Source organism: Haematobia irritans, chromosome 4 (genome assembly GCF_050003625.1).
Source record: "Haematobia irritans isolate KBUSLIRL chromosome 4, ASM5000362v1, whole genome shotgun sequence".
Classification (NCBI taxonomy): domain Eukaryota; kingdom Metazoa; phylum Arthropoda; class Insecta; order Diptera; family Muscidae; genus Haematobia; species Haematobia irritans.
The window spans coordinates 98053709-98074401 of record NC_134400.1 but is presented as its reverse complement, the minus strand read 5'-3'; the positions used below and the strand labels follow the sequence as shown (position 1 = coordinate 98074401).

General features: G+C 33.9%; 1 long non-coding RNA gene across 1 annotated transcript in view; it reads right to left on the bottom strand.

Annotated features, from left to right (window-relative positions):
• Window positions 1-372: 372 nt before the first annotated feature.
• LOC142234535 (uncharacterized) overlaps window positions 373-20693 on the bottom strand; it is a 145847-nt gene continuing 125526 nt past the window's right edge. Inside the window, exons 3-4 of the long non-coding RNA XR_012721640.1 lie at window positions 467-615; window positions 373-411 (exon numbers count right to left, since the gene is read on the bottom strand). This is a non-coding gene — a long non-coding RNA (uncharacterized LOC142234535). The remainder of the gene's footprint in view (window positions 412-466; window positions 616-20693) is intronic.

Below are 20693 nucleotides of genomic sequence, written 5' to 3'. Positions count from 1 at the left end.
AACGATAATTCAGAATAGTTTTTTGTAACCATTTTTTGTATAGATATGAAATACGTATAATTCATATATCAGTTAAAGATTGAAATGGTTTCAGATAATGTGTTGGTAAATGAAACAATTTAAGTTAAACATTATAAGTCAAGTGTTAAAATTTAATTTTTTATAACGGAAACTTTTTCGTATTTTTTCTTTTTAGGCATGTCATAAAAAAGTATTGAATGAATTTATAAAAAATATCTGATTCTTCTGGATATTGTAAATTAAAGACATAAAATATTTTAAATATACTTCTTATAAATGCAAAAGATTCTTGCGAGTCTAAAATACTATATGTCTTCCTTATTTTGCACCCATTTTCATCAGAGTTTACCCTTTGATGCAAAGTCCAGAATTTTGCAAATTGTTTCGATTCTGAAATCATAAGATTGCTTATTTACATACGTATCGACTATATAATAATACAAACCTTGATTTGAAGATGTATACCCGTCATCGAATTTCTTAAGTAAAGTAGAGTTCGGCAATTTGGTTTTTAAAAATGTTATTTTCCAAAGATGTCCATGTAATTTTCATATCTTTTGCAAAAGGAAATTTTAAAGCAAAATCAATATCAATCTGAAGATAAAAATAAATATAAATTTATTAATAATCATATAGGTGCAAATCGGACGAAAGATATATATGGGAGCTATATCTAAATCTGAACCGATTTGGCTAATATTTTGCACACTGACAAAAATATTGTCGTGAGGTCAAAGATTTCATGTCTTTAAAGTACGAATACAAAGTTTGCTTAGCATAGAAGTCGCATTTCTCTAAAATAAAGTTATTTTCCTTGTCCAAAAGTCGATGACTTAAAAATGGGTATCTTAACATGAAAGAAAAAATTTATAGGCTAAGGTCAACTTGACTTTAATAATTCAGAAAAATTCTTTAAATTTAATGTAATTGTCTTTAAATTTGTTGTCTTTTTGCATCTTGACTACAAAGCAAAAAATCGTTCAAATATAGGACATGTTTTTCAAAACTTTATTTTAAAGAAGTTTTTTACTTCAAACATAGCATAATTTCTACTGGAAGTCGAGTCCTAATTTGGAAAATAAAGTTGCCGTTAACTCGTTTTTAAAGGACTTTGATAGCATATGAAGAAAAAAAGCTAAGAAAGCGAAAAATTAAAATTTGTTTCCTAGAAGCAAGTACACAAAACCTAAATATAAAAGAGAATTGTGTCTTAAAGGTATCCTTACTTGTATTCTCCGCTTCTTTGGCTCGGAATCAATACCAAATATTTTAAAGTAAAGACAAAATCTTTGGAACCGAGTATGCTTTTTTTCAGTGCACGTGGCTGTGCGAAATTTTAAGAAAATAAGTTGATAAATACGTCAATTATGACCACATCGGTGATAAATATATATGGCAGCTATATCTAAATCTGAACCGATTTTTTCCAAAATCAATAGCGATTGTCTTTGAATCAATGTACAACTCTGTATATACTAAACGATGGGTCTCAGACTTTTCCTTCTTGGCTTTACATACAAATGCACAAACTTATTATACCCTGTACCACAGTAGTGGTGAAGGGTGTAAATAGAAAGAATGTAATTATGTGTATATTCCAAAGCTTTTTCGCAAGTTTTAGAATGGTCCAACTCAGGATGTGTGTAACATACGTTTATACAACAAAAGAATTCATTTACATATTTTATTAAAGTTGTCTGTGAATTTTGCAAATTTTACGAACGGCTTTTTACGAATACACGAAATATAACTAAATATATTATAGTAACTTTCCATCGTAAGAAGTTAGTGCCGTGAAACATTCATGATTCCGACTAATAATCGAAGAGTCTAAAAATTATTAACCGTCTTTAAGAGTTCTGTATGCGTGAACGTACATTAGTATTTCGTAAATATGCTTGAGAGAGAAAGAGTTACTCTAACACCTCACACGTTAGACTCACAATGAAAATGTTCATTTTTACTAAGAGAATTCTTTGAGTGTAGTTTCCACAAAAAAAAAATGCGTTCGACCAAAAACACTAGTATTTAGATAAAGGTACTTACCTGGGAGAAAAATAAAATATGATGCGGCAAAAATGTTATTAATGTAATCATTTCGACTCGCGGTACCGATACGACGGTTTATTTGCGGGTAAATTCGACCATGTATGTTACTTACGAAGTTTCTTAATAATAAAAATAAATGACATTTTATTGTTTCTATTTATTTATTTTTCGTTACGTAGCAACGTCATAAACAGTTTTATGAGGCAATTACGCATTATACTTAAATCAATAACTTTTATACTTGGTCCAATTGAATATAGTAATTGATGTGTTGTGAATTCAATTACCAGAGAATTTTGATATTTTTGCCAGTTTTTCATTCAACCAATTATTTTCATGTTTGACTTAATAAAAATCGTATTTGATATAATTTTTTCATTCAATTATGCCAATAATTGATTTTTATTTTGCTTCAGTTTTTTCTGTGTTCGGCAAAATTTTCAATAGTTCATGAGGTGTAGTCGGATAACCGAAAAAAAATCGGTGAAAAAATGTAATTTTTTGGACATTTTTTGAGTTTTGAGCATAAAGGTGAAAATTTTCCGACTTAATACACGCAAAGAAAAAAAACGTTTGGAAAACGTGTACCGAAAACGTTTTTCTTTTGTTAGAGTTTTTTGAATTGCTTCGAAAATTTTAAACTTTTATCACCAAAAAAATTCGTTTGTTACAAAGTTTTTATTTTTTCAATAAAAAAAGTTATTTTTGAAACAACAACAGAGTCCATTTCGTTTATATCAAACACCGTTCTTTTCTGACTTAAGGTCTTTAATAAGACACATTTTACAGTTCAAAATTTAATATACTAAAATGTAATATTGAACATTTTTTTCGGAATATTCCGAACATATCTGGAATATATGTAACAAAAAAAAACAAAAAAAAAAAATTTGGTCGGAGCAGGGATCGAACCCACGACCCTTGGCATGCAAGTCGGACGTAGCAACCACTGCTCCACGGTGCCAAACTAAACGTTTGTTTCTGTTAAATAAACTTTGTTTATTCGGTTCGTGGGCGCCGCAAGCTATGCTATATAAATATAACTTAAATGGATATTTATCTATTGATGACCATAACAGGTACATAGCTCAGTGGTTAGTGTGTTGGCTTACAAAGTGCATGGTCCGCGGTTCGATTCTCCGTCCAGGCGAAAGGTAAAAAAATTTTAAAAATTTATAAAATCGTCTAATTTCTTCTACATTGTTTGTATTACAGAAAAAAGTGATAAGAACTAAAAAACTTCGTGGAAGTGAGAAAGATGTGAGGGAAAATGCAATTAGCCAGAAAAAAAAAATTTTTTGAGTTAGTCTTTATGAAATTGTTGCTACATCCTGAAAAGAATAAATGTTTATCACAAAAAGTATATACTTTTCTTCCAAATACACTTCCTTACAGCGAAAAGCAAATAAGAAACGAACTTTGTTTGTCTAAAATTTCGTTTGGGAGGAAAGAATTATTTTTTTGCGTGTATATTCAGTATTTTTGTTTGCCTAGTCAGTAGCTAAGACTTTGCTGAAGGCTGCAAAAAAATCGCACCATTACTTTAAAAAGGACTCCAGGTCGAAAACCTATGTTGTTAGCACCTATATTTCTTGTTTATTTTCATAATTCATTATGATTATAAATATATAAATAAATAACCCTTTAAAAGGGGGCGTGGTACGCCCATTCTTCTAAAATCCATTTTTATACCCTCCACCATAGGATGGGGGTATATCAACTTTGTCATTCCGTTTGTAACACATCGAAATATTGCTCTAAGACCCCATAAAGTATATATATTCTGGGTCGTGGTGAAATTCTGAGTCGATCTTAGCATGTCCGTCTGTCTTAGCATGTCCGTCCGTCTGTTGAAATCACGCTAACTTCCGAACGAAACAAGCTATCGACTTGAAACTTGGCACAAGTAGTTGTTATTTATGTAGGTCGGATGGTATTGCAAATGGGCCATATCGGTCCACTTTTACGTATAGCCCCCATATAAAGGGACCCTCAGATTTGGCTTGTGGAGCCTCTAACAGAAGCATATTTCATCCGATCTGGCTGAAATTTGGGATATGGTGTTTATATATGGTCTCTAACAACCATGCAAAAATTGATTTATATCGGTCCACTTTTACGTATAGCCCCCATATAAACGGACCATCAAATTTGGCTTGCGATCGCTCTAAGAGAAGCAAATTTCATCCGATCCGGCTGAAATTAGGTACATGGTGTTAGTATATGGTCTATAATAACCATGCAAAAATTGGTCCATATCGGTCCATAATTACATATAGCCCCCATATAAACCGATCCCCCATTTGGTTTGCGGAACCTCTACGAGAACCAAATTTCATTCGATCCGGCTGAAATTTGGTACATGGTGTTAGTATATGGTCCTTAACAACCATGCAAAAATTGGTCCACATCGGTCCATAATTATATATAGCCCCCATATAAACCGATCCCCCGATTTGGCTTGCGGAGCCTCTAAGAGAAGCAAATTTCATCCGATCCGCCTGAAATTTGGTACATGATATTGGTATATGTTCTCTAATGACCATGCACAAATTGGTCCACATCGGTCCATAATTATATATAGCCCCCCATATAAACCGATCGATTTGGCTTGCGGAGCCTCTAAGAAACGAAAATGTCATCCGATCCGGCTGAAATTTGGTACATGGTGTTGGTATATTTTCTCTAATGACCATGCAAAAATTGGTCCATATCGGTCCATAATTATATAGCCCCCATATAAATCGATTCCCAGATTTGTCCTCCGGAGCCTCTTGGAGGAGCAAAATTCATCCGATCCGGTTGAAATTTTTAACATGGTATTCTAACACCATTCTCTAACAAACACGCAAGAATTGGTCCATATCGGTCTATAATTATATATAGCCCCCATATAAGCCGTTCCCCAGATTTGATCTCCGGAGCCTCTTGGAGGAGCAAAATTCATCCGATCCGGTTGAAATTTGCAAAGTGGTGTTAGTATAAGGCCGCTAATATCCATGCCAAAATTGGTCCATATCGGTCTATAGTTATATATAGCCGATCCCCAATCACACAAAAATCGGTCCATCCACCGAAAGAATTCTCTTCGTTAATTTTACGAAGAATTCTTCATTAACTATTCTTCGTGAATTCTTCATTAAAATAACGAAATTTTCATTCATTTTCGTAAATTTTACGAATATACGAAATTTCTACGAAATATTTTACATTAACTTTTCTTCGTAAAAAGTTCGTACTTTTAACGAAACTTTCTTCAAATTTTGTGAAGAACTTTTTACGAATGTTCTACGAAAGATTCTGCGTTAAAATTTCTTCATAAAAAGTACGAAACATTTCTTTGAAATAACGAAGAAGTTTCATTGAAGTTGTAAAATTTCCGTTCGCGGCATTAAATTGTCTTTTATAATGTTCCTTTATTCTATTTGTTTATGCAAGTCTATGCTACTTCTCAATTGGGTGATAGCGCGCTACGAAAAAAAGTGAAGCAATTAAACTAAAAATTACTCAAAAACTTAAGATGTAAAGTAGTGATGTAATTTTTCACACTTGTAACTACAACCAAATGCACTTTCGACTATTTTATTCTATTCTTTATTCTATTTGTTTATGCAAGTCTATGCTATTTCTCAATTGGGTGATAGCGCGCTACGAAAAAAAGTGAAGCAATTAAACTAAAAATTACTCAAAAACTTAAGATGTAAAGTAGTGATGTAATTTTTCACCAAATGCAAGTTCGAACTTTTTTGAAGAAAAAGTACGAAAATTTTGCATAAAAACTACGATAATTTTTCATAAAAAGTACGAAACATTTTCAAAAAAGAAAGAAAATTGTTTCATAAAAAGTACGAAGATTTTTCATTAAAAGTACGAATTTTTTTCTTACAAACTACGAATTTTTTGGAAGAACTTTTCTTCGTAAAAAGTACGAAATATTTCGTACTTTTAATGAAAAGTTTCTTTGATTGTAAAACAATGACAAATTTCGTACTTTTAACGAAATTTTTCCATTCTTTTTACGAAGAAAATTCTTTCGGTGTATCGGTTCATATTCATGGTTGCCACTCGAGCCAAAAATAATCTACCAAAATTTTATTTTTATGGAAAACATTGTCAAAATGTTATTTCTATAGAAAATTTTGTCAAAATTTTATTTCTATAGAAAATTTTGTAGAAATTTTATTTCTATAGAAAATTTTGTAAAAATTTTATTTCTATAGAAAATTTTGTCAAAATTTTATTTCTATAGAAAAGTTTGCCAAATTTTATTCCTATAGAAAATTTTTTCCAAATTTTATTTCTATAGAAAAATTTTTCCAAATTTTACTTCTATAGAAAATGTTGTCAAAATTTTATTTTGTCAAAATTTTATTTCAATAGAAACTTTAAACTTAATTATATACGTATTTAATCGGCCTTTTTTAGTTTAATATATACTACGTATGGACTACCTTGTAATTTGGAAGACGTTGTTAGGAAGTTTTAAGATACCTTGCCATCGGCAAGTGTTACCGCATCCCAAGAAATTCGATTGTGGATGACAGTCTTCAGCAGAAGTTTCTACGCAATCCATGGTGGAGGGTACATAAGCTTCGGCCTGGCCGAACTTACGGCCGTATATACTTGTTTATAACTACAAATCTACTCACCAAATTTTGTGAAGCTAGCTTGGTGGGAAGTATTTTTTGTCGCTAAAATCATGATTTCGCCCATAGTTCACCGTGGCGCAATGGCTAGTATGTCCGCTTTGAATACATACCGTGGGGAACGAAACATAGTGCATGTTTACCACTTATGAGTATGCTTTATTCGCGTAAAGGGTGATACGGTCAAAATTTGGTCAATATAAACTTGACGTATTTCTTTCAATTTTGCATTTAAAAAACCTGAACACCCCTCATTTTGAAGGTGTGTGTGTGTAGAATGTTGCTTCTATTTTGATTTTGGAATTTACTCTTCAGTTGTCAAAATGCCGTCCAAGCAAGAAGAGCAGCGTATCAAAATTTTGCTCACGCATCGCGAAAATCCGAGCTACTCGCACGCAAAGCTGGCAAAATCGCTAAAAGTTGCCAAATCAACCGTTACAAATGTAATTAAAGTGTTTAGGGAACGTTTGTCGACAGCCAGGAAGTCTGGATCGGGGGGAAATCGAAAACAAAGAGAGTTGCCGGTAGTTTCAAGCGAAACCCTAACATCTCTCTCCGAGATGCCGCAAGCTGGGTGTATCGTCTATAACCGTGCATGGAGCCAAAAAACGAGGCGGACTATCGACTTACAAGAAGGTAGTGACTCCAAATCGCGATGATAAACAAAATACGACGGCCAAAGCGCGATCCCGGAGGCTGTACACGACGATGCTGACGAAGTTTGACTGCGTGGTAATGGACGACGAAACCTACGTCAAAGCCGACTACAAGCAGCTTCCGGGACAGGAGTTTTATACGGCAAAAGGAAGGGGAAAGGTAGCAGATATTTTCAAGCACATAAAACTGTCAAAGTTCGCAAAGAAATATCTGGTTTGGCAAGCCATCTGTACCTGTGGCTTGAAAAGCAGCATTTTCATAGCTTCCGGGACTGTCAACCAAGAAATTTACGTGAAAGAGTGTTTGAATAAACGTCTGCTGCCTTTCCTGAAGAAACACGGTTGTTCCGTACTGTTTTGGCCGCATTTGGCATCTTGCCATTACGGTAAAAAGGCCATGGAGTGGTACGCCGCCAACAACGTGCAGGTGGTTCCCAAGGACAAGAACCCTCCCAACACGCCAGAGCTCCGCCCAATTGAGAAATACTGGGCTATTGTCAAGCGGAACCTAAAGAAGACCAAAAAAACTGCTAAGGACGAGCAGCAGTTCACGGCAAACTGGCTTTCTGTGGTGAAGAAGGTGGACAAGGTGGCTGTACAAAATCTGATGGCAGGTGTCAAGCGTGAGGCCCGGCAATTCGGATTTGGAAAAGCGAAAGCCTAACTGAATATTTTTCCTGAATTTTATACGTTTATGAATTTTATATGATTTTTTAAATAAACGATTTCACCGATTTACACGCGTTTTCCCTTGACCAAATTTTGACCGTATCACCCTTTAATAAGAAGCGTCTTCTGAGTCCAATTGCTACAAGATTTATTTCATTAATACTTTATTTCGTGACAAACCCAAGTGTACATTCAGGTAAATTATACTACTGCATTTATTAAAATAAAATACAAATATGCCTGCATTTAATTTTGCACTTTATGCATAATACATTTAATTCAAATGTTTTAGTATTTAGCCCATAGTCTGTGTTTCGGTATAAAAATTATATGTTTGGAACTCAAATTTCTAGCACATTATTTTTGAGAGTAAGCATATAACGCTCATAAACTAGCATAACTTGTTTGCGACATATATGTTAATATGTTAGAACATATTATGTTTGGGACATCATATTTTTTTAATATAATATGTGTGGATGCAAACATATGTTAATTTACAAAATGCCTATAAACATAAATATGTTTAGAAAGAGAGACTGAGAGAGAATGCTGCAAGTAACCAAAAGGCCTCAAAAATATATACACACAATGAAAATGTCATTATTTCCTATCAATTTTTTTCCTATCAGTGTATGCCTAAGGTAAAACATATGTTTGAACAATACAAACAATATTTGGTTTGGACCAATCCTGAAAATATACTCGTATATGCTTCAAGCAGAATGTTGAGTTGGGATAATCCACCGCTGAAAAACTTTTTGGTGAAACAATTCTGGCAACGCTGATTTTGGCAAAAGCATGTGTGTCGTGAGCAGAGAATGAAGCTGACCCATTTTTGTCCGCGGCGGTTGACACTAAATTTTTGCCTCTATCGGCGGCGGCTTGTCGGCTAAGGCGATATAAATTTGTCTATTCGGAAGCGCACAATTACCCATTATAAAATCAATTTGAAGTTACCCGAATTTTAAAGAGATTAATTGTACAACTAATCTGACAATCAAATTTACATTTAATTAAAATTAAATGTAAAAATTACAACTTAATACTGATTGATTGTAGGTGGAAGGTTCAATTTTTTGGCAAAATTACAACAATTATTAATAAATTTTGCATATTTAAATCAATATTTTTGATTAATTGGCAGCTAAATTTGAGTCGAGATGAGCCGACATATTCAGCTACAGCATCGAGAGGCATAAAATGATCGGCGGCAGCTAAAACTGGCGGCGCGACTCGGCGGCTTCATTCTCTTGCTGTTAGTCACAAAAGTAATCTGTTCGTGAGTGTGCGTGAGTAACAAATTTCCGAAAAATACGCTCTGGAAAATGCTTCCGCTCTCAAACATGTAAGCGTTAAGATTTTAATAAATATGATATTAGTATTTTAACATATTTTTGAGTGATTAACATGTTATTTACGTGCACACCTCTAAAGAGCACATGAAGATTATGGAGTAATTACCTTTTAATAAATCGCTGTAAAATTCATATAGCGTTAGAATGAATTTTGACAAATTCCGATAATAAATTTGGTCATTTTGATTGCTTTTATTGATGGTACATTTCGAGATTCCCTAGAAAAGCCATAGATTCCACAAAAGGCGAAAACAATGTGAGAGAGCTATTTCCTCACATTCCATGAGGGTGTTTGTTTTTTTTGTCAATAATAGTAGCCGTTGTATTCACCATTACATTACTCTTCGTAGTCATCGCATTTTGTATTCTTTTGAAGGCGAATTATCCTTTCAATTTAACTTGGCATATGTGCTGCATAAATACATCTTCCATCTTCAGATAGCAACAACACCAACAAGCACCAATTCAGACTATTCTATGGGGATATAAATTCATACACATTCTATTGGTGATGGTGGTGGTGAAAAAAAAACAAGTATATGCGGCCGAAAGTTCAGTAAGGTCGATTTTTATGTACCCTCCACCATGGACTGTGTACAAAATTCTACTGTCATCCACAATCGAATTACTTGCGATGTGGTAACAGAAGCCGATATTCGCTGGCACTCATAAAAAAGGTTTACTTGGATCCAAAGATTTTTACCTTACTGGGACCTATCTAGCTTTAAATATTGATTTAAAGAAAATATTTAGATTTAAGATAAAACCGATGCTAAGACTTATTTTGAGTGTTTTGTATTTTTGGTTTAATTTTTTCCTGTTTTTTAATTCCCGAAAAACTAAAACAAACGTGCAAAATCCTCAAAATAAGTCTTAGCCTATATTCGAAGTTTTTGTTGTCTTAAATATAAGGGTTCAATACGATTTCTTTAAATCAAAAATTTCTTTCTTTACTTTAAGGAAAGTTTTGCTTAGTTTAGACAAGATTTAGACATATGACTTTACATATGACGGAGGGACGCAAATTTTCAAGATTTTTGCTCTAACTTTAATAAAAAAAAAGTTTTTAAAGCTAAGATTATAAACATTCTTTTAATTAAATTTTCATTATTTTAAAGATATTTGTCCTAAATATAGTATAAATAGCGTAGCCTGAAATTTAGGTTGCATAATAACAAAGTTTAATTTATTCGTTTCCTTTACAAACGTGTTTGCGACAACTTATAGCTCATTCACATTAGGCTCGAAATCGAGTAAAAGTGGATTTGAAATCCCCTTTTGATAAGGCAAATGATAGTTGAAATCTAGTTATAGTGGATTTTGGAAGTGTAATGTAAATGAGCTATTAAATTTCCAAATTTAGACTCGACTACAAGTTTGTTTCAAGCATAAAAGTCTTTAAAATAAAGTGATGAAAAATACTCCTATTTTTAACGTTTTGTAGTCAAGATACAAAAAAAGGAAGTATATACGGCCGTAAGTTCGGCCAGGCCGAATCTTATGTACCCTCCTCCATGGATTGCGTAGAAACTTCTACGAAAGACTGTCATCCACAATCGAATTATTTGGGTTGTGGTATCTTAAAACTTCTTAACATCGTTTTCTAAATTGTGAGTTAGTCCATACGTGGTATATATTAGAAAAAAAAAAGTTATGTATAGGTAAGTCTACAAATAACTACGAATCGACATGGACTTTTGCACGGTACGTAGACAGCCAGAATTGAAATATGGGGGTCGCTTATATGGGGGCTATATAGAATTATGTACTTGATATGAACCAATTTTTCTGTGATTGGGGATCGATTTATCTAAGGGCTATATATATATATATAGACCGATATGGGTCTAGTTAGGCATGGTTGTTAATGGCCATATCTGGGGATCGGTTTATATGGGGGCTATATATAATTATGGACTGCATGGTTGGTGGATACCATATACTAACATCACGTACCAAATTTCAACCGAATCGGATGAATTTTGCTCTTCCAAGCGGCTCCGGAGGTCAAATCTGGGGATCGGTTTATATGGGGCCTATATATAATTATTGACCGATTTCGACCAATTTTTGCATGGGTGTTTGAGGCCATATATTAACACCACGTACCAAATTTCAACTGAATCAGATGAATTTTGGTCTTCCAAGAGGATCAGGAGGTCAAATCTGGTGATCGGTTTATATGGGGGATATATATAATTATGGACCGATGTGGACCAATTTTTGCATGGTCATTAGAGACCATATACTAACACCATGTACCAAATTTCAGCAGAATCGGATGAAATTTGCTTCTCTTAGAGGGTCTGCAAGCCAAATTTGGGGGTCCGTTTTTATGGGGGCTATACGTAAAAGTGGACCGATATGGCCCATTTGCAATACCATCCGACTTGTGCCATGTTATAAGTCGATAGCTTGTTTCGTTCGGAAGTTAGCGTGATTTCAACAGACGGACGTACGGACGGACGGACGGACATGCTCAGATCGACTCAGAATTTCACCACGACCTAGAATATATATACTTTATGGGGTCTTAGAGCAATATTTCGATGTGTTACAAACGGAATGACTAAGTTAATATACCCCCATCCTATGGTGGAGGGTATAACAACAAATTTAAAGAAGATTTCATTAATTTTAAAGAATTTTTCTGAATTATTAAGCCAAGTTGACCTTTGTCAAAAAAATTTCTTCCATGGGTATCCTAACCCAATTTGATGTCGAATCACTTAACTATAAAGACAAAACGACTTCATTGAAAAGAAAAAAAAATGTTATACCAGAGAAATGCGCCCTCTATGCTAAGCATAATTCGCATTTGTATTTTAAGTACATGATATCTTTGGCGTCACGACAATATTTTTTTCAGTGTGTATTGGATAGGTTAGGTTAGGTTAGGTTTGGTGGCACCCCGATGTATCAGGCTCACTTAGACTTCATAGTGATACCACATTGGTGAACTTCTCTCTTATCACTGAGTGCTGCCCGATTCCATGTTAAGCTCAATGACAAGGGCCCTCCTTTTTATATCCGAGTCCGAACGGCGTTCCACATTGCAGTGAAACCACTTAGAGAAGCTTTGAAACCCTCAGGAATGTCACCAGCATTACTGAGGTGGGATAATCCACCGCTGAAAAACTTTTTGGTGTTCGGTCGAAGCAGGAATCGAACCCACTACCTTGTGAATTGGATGAAAAAAGTAGTGTGAATTGGATGAAAAAAGAAATCACACCTGGGGATCAGTTTGTATGGAGACTATTCCTAAAAGTGGTCCGATAAGGCCTATTTTCAATACCTTCCCCCGACATCAATACAAACTATTTAAGCCGCTAGCTTTTGTCATTGGGAAATTGGCGAGTTTCAACAAACTGATAAATGAACGGACTTCCCAAAATCGTTCTAGAACTTCACCACGATTAAGAATATATATACTTTATGGTGTCCGAGAGAAATATTTCGATGAGTATTAAACGGAATGACAGAGTTAGTATGCCCCCTTCCTACGGTAAAGGATATAAAAAGAGTTGGAGTTGTGCACATCAGGCCATTTGCCAAGTTGCATTTTTTTCCGAATGCATGAAAGTCGTCCTCAAAAGGGGGAGCTCACGAAACAAACGTTAAGAAGTTGTCGAGAAATTGTTACAAAATATTCTTGACATTTTCTAGAGATTTACCCTTCCTGTATCCCCCTCATGTGAAGATTTAGTTTTGTTGCAACCAGGCTGCCTGATGATGGTCTTTGAGGAATGTGTAGCAAATGTTTTAGATTTTTTGCCTCCGTTTTATTCATTTCGGGTTTCCTTCAACAATCATATGCCAAAAGGTATTTGGTATGCAACACGAGCCTAAGAAAAATTTCTTTTGCCTTCGTCTTAGCCACTCTATGATTTCATGAGGTCCTGTGTGTTTCTGTGTGTCCTGGCGATAGAGTTCGATTTTCGAACAGACACTAAAATTGATTTATATTGAAATGTTGTCTTAGCAAAATAAAAAAGAACCTTCAGAGAAATTTGTTAGGAAAAAGCTCTCTTTAAATATTTAAGAAGAAATTGGCTACGACACTAGAAAAAGATTTCGTTTTTTTTTTGGTAGCATGATAATTGAAGATAACATGCCTTTGCCAAAAATGTGTTGCTGAAAGTTGTTGGGAGCTCTAGATTTTATACGAGAGTTGGTATTTATATTTTGGGTTGAGGAATCAAAAGAGAGAAAATTCTGAAGACGGAAACAGGAGACTGTAAAACGTCGTAGGGAGTCAGTAAACAAGAATTGTGAATCACAAAACCGACACCGGTTATAAAAATCGATAGTAAAAACATTCAAAAACCAGTTTTTTGACATTGTTTTGCCAGAATTCTGTATTTCAATGAAATTTCCATTTAAGTTTTCATTAACTTCCAGAAAAAATCTTTTCTTATAATACTCGTTATGCACTGAAAAATATTGTCATGAGGCCAAAGCTTTCTAGTCCTTAAAATACGAATGCATTTTTTGATTAGCATAGACGACGCATTTCGCTGACATAAAGTTTTTTCCTTGTCGAACAAAATGGATAAACATTTCAATAAAGTCTTAAAAATGGGTCTTTTAACATGAAATAAAATTTTTTGATCTAAGGTCAACTTGTCTTTAATAATTGTGAAAAATTCTTCAAAACTAATGAAGTTGTCTTTAGATTTATTGTCGTTTTGCATCTCTACATAAAAACCAAAAAAAAAAGGTTCGAAAAGAGGAGATGTCTTCCAATATTTATTTAAAGACGAATTTTACTTGAAACATAGCATAATTTCTACTTGAACTCGATACGAAATTTGGAAATTTAAAGGACTTTGATAACACATAAATAAAGCAGATGAAACAACGACTAAATTAAAATTTGTTTCCTAGAATCAAGTACGCAAAACTCAGACTTAAAGGAGAATAGGGTCTTAAGTACATCCATACTTCAATTCTCCGCTTCATTCGCTCGGAATCATTAGTGTAATGAAAAAATCTTTGGAACCGGACATGCATTGTTTTCAGTGTAGATTTTGAGACAAGTCAACCATAGCCGTGACAGAATATATCGAGGAATATGATAATAATATTATAGTTCTAAAAATATTCGAATGAATTTGAAGCTATTTTTCAAATTCACATGAACCCTGATTTCAATTTATTGGTGGATACCATTATTTGTCGTTAAGCAAAATAATGTAGTACTTAGAGTGATCAAAAGCCGGGTTTTCACGATTTTTAAATTCAGGGCTTTTTTGCAAACGGGTTCAACTGGTTTTCATAAAAACTTCGTCATTTTGAACGGAGAATCTAATTCTATTGTCGTAAAAAATCAACGAAAAATAATACGATAACATAAAAGTTGGACAAAGTTTTTTAATTCAAATGTTCGTTGCACCTATTTGGAAGGGTTTCCATAACAGTTTATTGAAATACCCAAATGTATTTCCTTAAATGCCGAAAGCGGTCTACCTCATTTTTCTGAGTTAAAGTTTTCTTTTCCTTGTCCAAAAGCCGATAAACTTTGTAATGAAGTCGTCTTGTCCTTATAGTTAAGTGATTCAAATAAAAATTTGGTATCCTAACATGAAAGAAAATTACTTTTTACTAAGGTCAACTTGGCTTTAATACTTCGGAAAAAAATCTTCAAAATTAATGATATAGTCTTTAAATCTGTTGACTTTTTGCATCTTAACTACAAAGCAAAAAAGCGTTTAACAATAGGAGTTTTTTTTTCAATATTTATTTTAAAGACTTTTTTGTTTGAAATAAAGCATAATTTCTGCTTGACGTCGACCAGGAATTTGGAAATTTAAGTTGTCGTTAACATTATTTTAAAGGACGTTGAGAGTACATGAAAAAACAGCTGAACAAACAAAAATAAACTAAAATGTGTTTGCTAGAATCAAGTACGCACAACTTAAATTTAAAAGAGAAGTGTGTCTTAAATTTATCCTTACTTCAAATCTCCGCCACTTTGGTTTGGAATCAATACCAAAATCATTAATGGAACCGGACATGCGTTTTTTCAGCATTCTCAAAGAGAGCTCCCCATACATGTCCAAATATCGAGAATATCAAGTACCCCATATTAATTTCATAACCTCTTCCAATGGCATTTATTATACCCTCCACCATGGGATGGGGGATATATTAACTTTGTCATTCCGTTCGTAACACATCCAAATATTGCTCGAAAACCCCATAAAGTATAAATATATTCTGGGTCGTGTTGAAATTCTGAGTCGATCTAAGTATGTCCGTCCGTCTGTTGAAATCACGCTAACTTCCGAACGGAACAAGCTATCGACTTGAAACTTGGCATAAGTAGTTGTTATTGATGTAGGTCGGATGGTATTGCAAATCGGCTATATCGGTCCACTTTTACATATAGCCCCCAGATTTGCCTTGCGGAGTCTTTACGAGAAGCATATTTTATCCGATCCGTCTGAAATTTGGTACATGGTATTGATATATGGTCTCTAACAACCACGCAAAAATTGGTCCACATATATATAATAATTATATATAGCCCCCATATAAACCGATCCCCAGATTTGGCTTGCGGAGCCTCAAAGAGAAGCAAATTTCATTCGATCCTGCTGAAATTTGGTACATGGTGTTGGTATATGGTCTCTAACAACCATGCAAAAAATAGTCCACATCGGTTCTTAATTATATATAGCCCCCATATAAACCGATCCCCAGATTTGGCTTGCGGAGCCTCTAAGAGAGGTTGAAATTTGGAACATGGTGTTAGTATATGGTCTCTAACTACCATGCCAGAATTGGTCCATATCGGTCCATAATTATATATAGCCCCCATGTAAACCGTTCTCCAGATTTGAACTCCGGAGCTTCTTGGAGGAGCAAAATTCATCCGATTCGGTTCAAATTTGGAAAGTGGTGTTAGTATATACTTGTTTTATTTTATAATTTAATTTTTTTTACTGTAATTAAAAAAGTTAGGCAAAGGAGAGGTCCCCCTCTCGGAAAAAAGTGGCGGATCTTTGAATAGACGCATCATCAGACTTCATCGCATCTCCCGCGTACTATGTAAATTTCAAGAAGTTTATTTTCAACACTGTACTTTAAAAAAAGGTCGGGACATGTGGAGGTCCCCCTTCTAGACGAAGACAGATAGATATTTCTAAATATGTACTACGTCTGGGATCGAAATCATTTTGTTGCACAGAAAAAAATTTCCGTAGTTTAACTAACTCTGAATTTAACTTATTTTTATTGTAAAAAAATATTTGTTAGTAGTTAAATCTTATTATTTTTGCGAAATTTTCCACAGCCCAATGAAATTTTCGTTTTTTTAAGTATGTCTCAAATATTTTATGAATTAAACGTGAGTATAAAGTACGAAGACCGTACACATAAGTTCAATATGAACTAAAGCAAATGAAAATTTTCGTACGATTCCCAAAAATAGTAAGAATGAACTACTGTATGGTTAAAATGGTCATGATTTGACGCCAACGATTTTCTTCTTAACATTAACCAAGCAAAAAAAAATTGGAAGTTGTTCCACAAACATTTCTTTTAAAGCCCATCCCAGAATCCCCCATCGAGTTTTTTCAACTTCCGATGCAGTCCTTTTGGACAAGTCCACAAACATTTCTTCTAAAGCGCATCGTGGGATCCCCCAATAATTTTTTTCCACGTCCGATGCAGTCCTTTTGGACAACTGCACAAACATTTCTTCTAAAGCGAGTCTTGGGATCCCCCAATGATTTTTTCTACTTCCGATGCAGTCCTTGTGGAAAAGTATTAGAAAGAACGAAATCAGGCTATTTTAAGTGCAAATTTTGTACAATTAAATTTTACAAAAAAATAGAAAACTAATAAAAAAAAACTAAAAAAAAAATAGAAATTAATAAAAAAGTAAAAAAAAAATTATAATAAAAAAATAAATTTCATCCCCGCTGGGATTTGAACCTGTGCCGTTTGACTTTTTCGCTTCCATGGAAGTTCTTTTGAGAAGGTTTTGCAAATTACGAGAATTTTTAAATTTTTCGTTGATTTTTAATGGAAAAAATATATTTATACGAAAATATATGCCAAAAATAAAAAATAAAAATGATGCATGACATAAAAAAATTATTTTTTAGAAAAATAGTTGATAAAAAAATTGCCGCTGGTGAGATTTGAACCTGCGTATCTTATTTTTTCGTTCATACTAATTAAGAACATCTCGAGAAGCAATTAAAATGTTATTCCTTGGTGTCGTATTACGATCATATTACAAACATTTGAATTGACCTTTCGACGCTTTATGTTGAATGGCTTTTGTGGCTGAGTGTGCTAAGGCGTTCTGTTATGGTGCCAGCAAACCCAGGTTCAACCCCTGTCGGAGCGAAAGTTTTTCAAATTGTAAAAATTAGATAATAGGAAAATAATTGTGTAATAAAACATAAAAATAATACATAAAAAAAGTGAAATTGGTTGAAAAAATTTTTTTTTCGCTTTTTAAATTTCTTCATTCAAATTAACTTCCTGAGCACAACTTCTAAAGCAATGCAAAGGATCCAAAAAGGGAGTACTTCCGTCCTATGACAAGCCCATGTAAAATTCATTGCAGATGATCCAAGTTTGCACTACTTTCGGATCACAGATTGGGGATCCAAACTACTAAGATCCAAACTACTAAAAACTAAAAAATCTCGTGGAAGTGAGAAAGATGTCGGGGAATATACAATTGGGCAGAAACAAAATTTTGAGCATTCAGGTCGAAAACCTACGTTGTTAGCACCTATATTACCTGTTTATTTTCATAATTCATTATGATTGTAAATATATAAATAAATAAATAAAATTTTGAGCACAATATTGTTTGGGAGAATTTTTTTTAAGCATATAATATTTTTGGGTGCAAAATGCTTCCAAACATATTATATGGTCACATAATAACATTGTTTTTTGGAAGACAACATTATTGAATTTGGATGCAAAAATACAAAATGTTTGGAACTTAGACTACCCAAACATATATTGTTTAGGCCAATATGCTTTCAAACATATTATATATTGGTAGAGATCAAACATATAAATGTTTGGGCAATACCCAAAAATGTATATGCTTGAAGCAAAATATGTTTGGGAGTATATGTTACAGAAGCGATTTTTTGTGAGGGTGTATAAAACAGTTTACTTTTTTCGGTGTGGAAGCTCATTTTGTTTTATTGGGTAGTTATAGTTTTCCAGAATTCATTCCAAGGCCATTGTTTTTCACCCATTTGTCAGTCTTTCGGGTGGTTCTTTTTACAAATTCTACCATTGTATCTGGCCAGTTCCACTTTTCTTCTATAAGGGAATTCAAAAGATGGATTAGAGCCACCTTCAAAAGTAAAGATTTCCCATTTACATTGAACCGATACAGTGGTGTAAGATATTATTGCCTATTCCTATAAAGGTAAAGATATTTTTTGGAAAAAAATAATAATATTGGATTTATTAAAAACACAATTTGTTTATAGGCGCATTTGCCACGAATAGACTTCCTTATTAAAATTCTTATTAGTCCTTTTAGTGTTTTTGTAGATGTCCTTACTTTGCAAAGATGCACGTGTGGTTGTGTGACCATTAGTGGTGAACTTCACAGGATATTCGTTTGAATAAATGTACCCATAGCACAACTAATGCTAACCAGGCCAAGACATAAATATTCATACAACAATTCTCGGTGTGCCATACTTCGTTTCAAATTTCAGATTCTCACTCCCCATCCATGAATATCCCGGTGGTTATTGTTTCATGTCTCCTCCCCGTCTTTTTACAAACTTCCGTTTGCCGTAATAAATTTGCTAACCACGTAGTGACGTGCTGCAGTGCAGCATATTTTCTCAATCCTCCTAGTTTTGTAAGTTTTGGTGCTTCCTTGTTTGTTTTTTTTTATACCCTCCATCATAGGATGGGGGTATATTAACTTTGTCATTCCGTTTGTAACACATCGAAATATTGCTCTAAGACCCCATAAAGTATATATATTCTGGGTCGTGGTGAAATTCTGAGTCGATCTAAGCATGTCCGTCCGTCCGTCCGTCCGTCCGTCCGTCTGTTGAAATCACGCTAACTTCCGAACGAAACAAGCTATCGACTTGAAACTTGGCACAAGTAGTTGTTATCGATGTAGGTCGGATGGTATTGAAAATGGGCCATATCGGTCCACTTTTACGTATAGCCCCCATATAAAGGGACCCTCAGATTTGGCTTGTGGAGCCTCTAACAGAAGCATATTTCATCCGATCCGGCTGAAATTTGGTATATGGTGTTGGTATATGGTCTCTAACAACCATGCAAAAATTGGTCCACATCGGTCCATAATTATATATAGCCCCCATATAAACCGATCTCCAGATTTGGCTTGCGAAGCCTCAAAGAGGAGCAAATTGCATCCGATCCGGCTGAAATTTGGTACATGGTATTGGTATATGGTCTCTAAAAACCGTGCAAAAATTGGTCCACATCGGTCCATAATTATATATGGCGCCCATATAAACCGATCCCCAGATTTGGTTTGCGGAGCCTCAAAGAGAAGCAAAATTCATCCGATCCGGCTGAAATTTGGTACATGATTTAGAACATGGTGTAAGTATATGATCTTTAACAACCGTGCCAGAATTGGTCCATATCGGTCCATAATTATATATAGCCCCCATATAAAACATTCTCCAGATTTGACCTCCGGAGCCTCTTGGAGGAGCAAAATTCATCCGATCCGGTTCAAATTAGGCACGTGGTGTTAGTATATGGTCGCTAACAACCATACCAAAATTGGTCCACTCACACAAAAATTGGTCCATATCGGTTCATAATCATGGTTGCCACTAGAGCCAAAAATAATCTACCAAAATTTTATTTCTATAGAAAATTTTGTCAAAATTTTATTTCTATAGAAAATTTTGTCAAAATTTTATTTCTATAGAAAATTTTGTTAAAATTTTATTCGGTTCATAATCATGGTTGCCACTCGAGCCAAAAATAATCTACCAAGATTTTATTTCTATAGAAAAGTTTGTCAAAAGTTTATTTCTATAGAAAATTTTGTTAAAATTTTATTTCTGTAGAAATTTTTGTCAAAATTTTCTTTCTATAGAAAATTTTGTCAAAATTTTTATTTCTATAGAAAATTTTGTGAAAATTTTATTTTTATAGAAAATTTTGTTAAAGTTTTATTTCTGTAGAAAATTTTGCCAAAATTTTATGTCTACTTTGTCAAACTGAATTATATACGTATTGGATCGATCTTTTTTGATTTAATATATACCACGTATGGACTTACATACAATTTA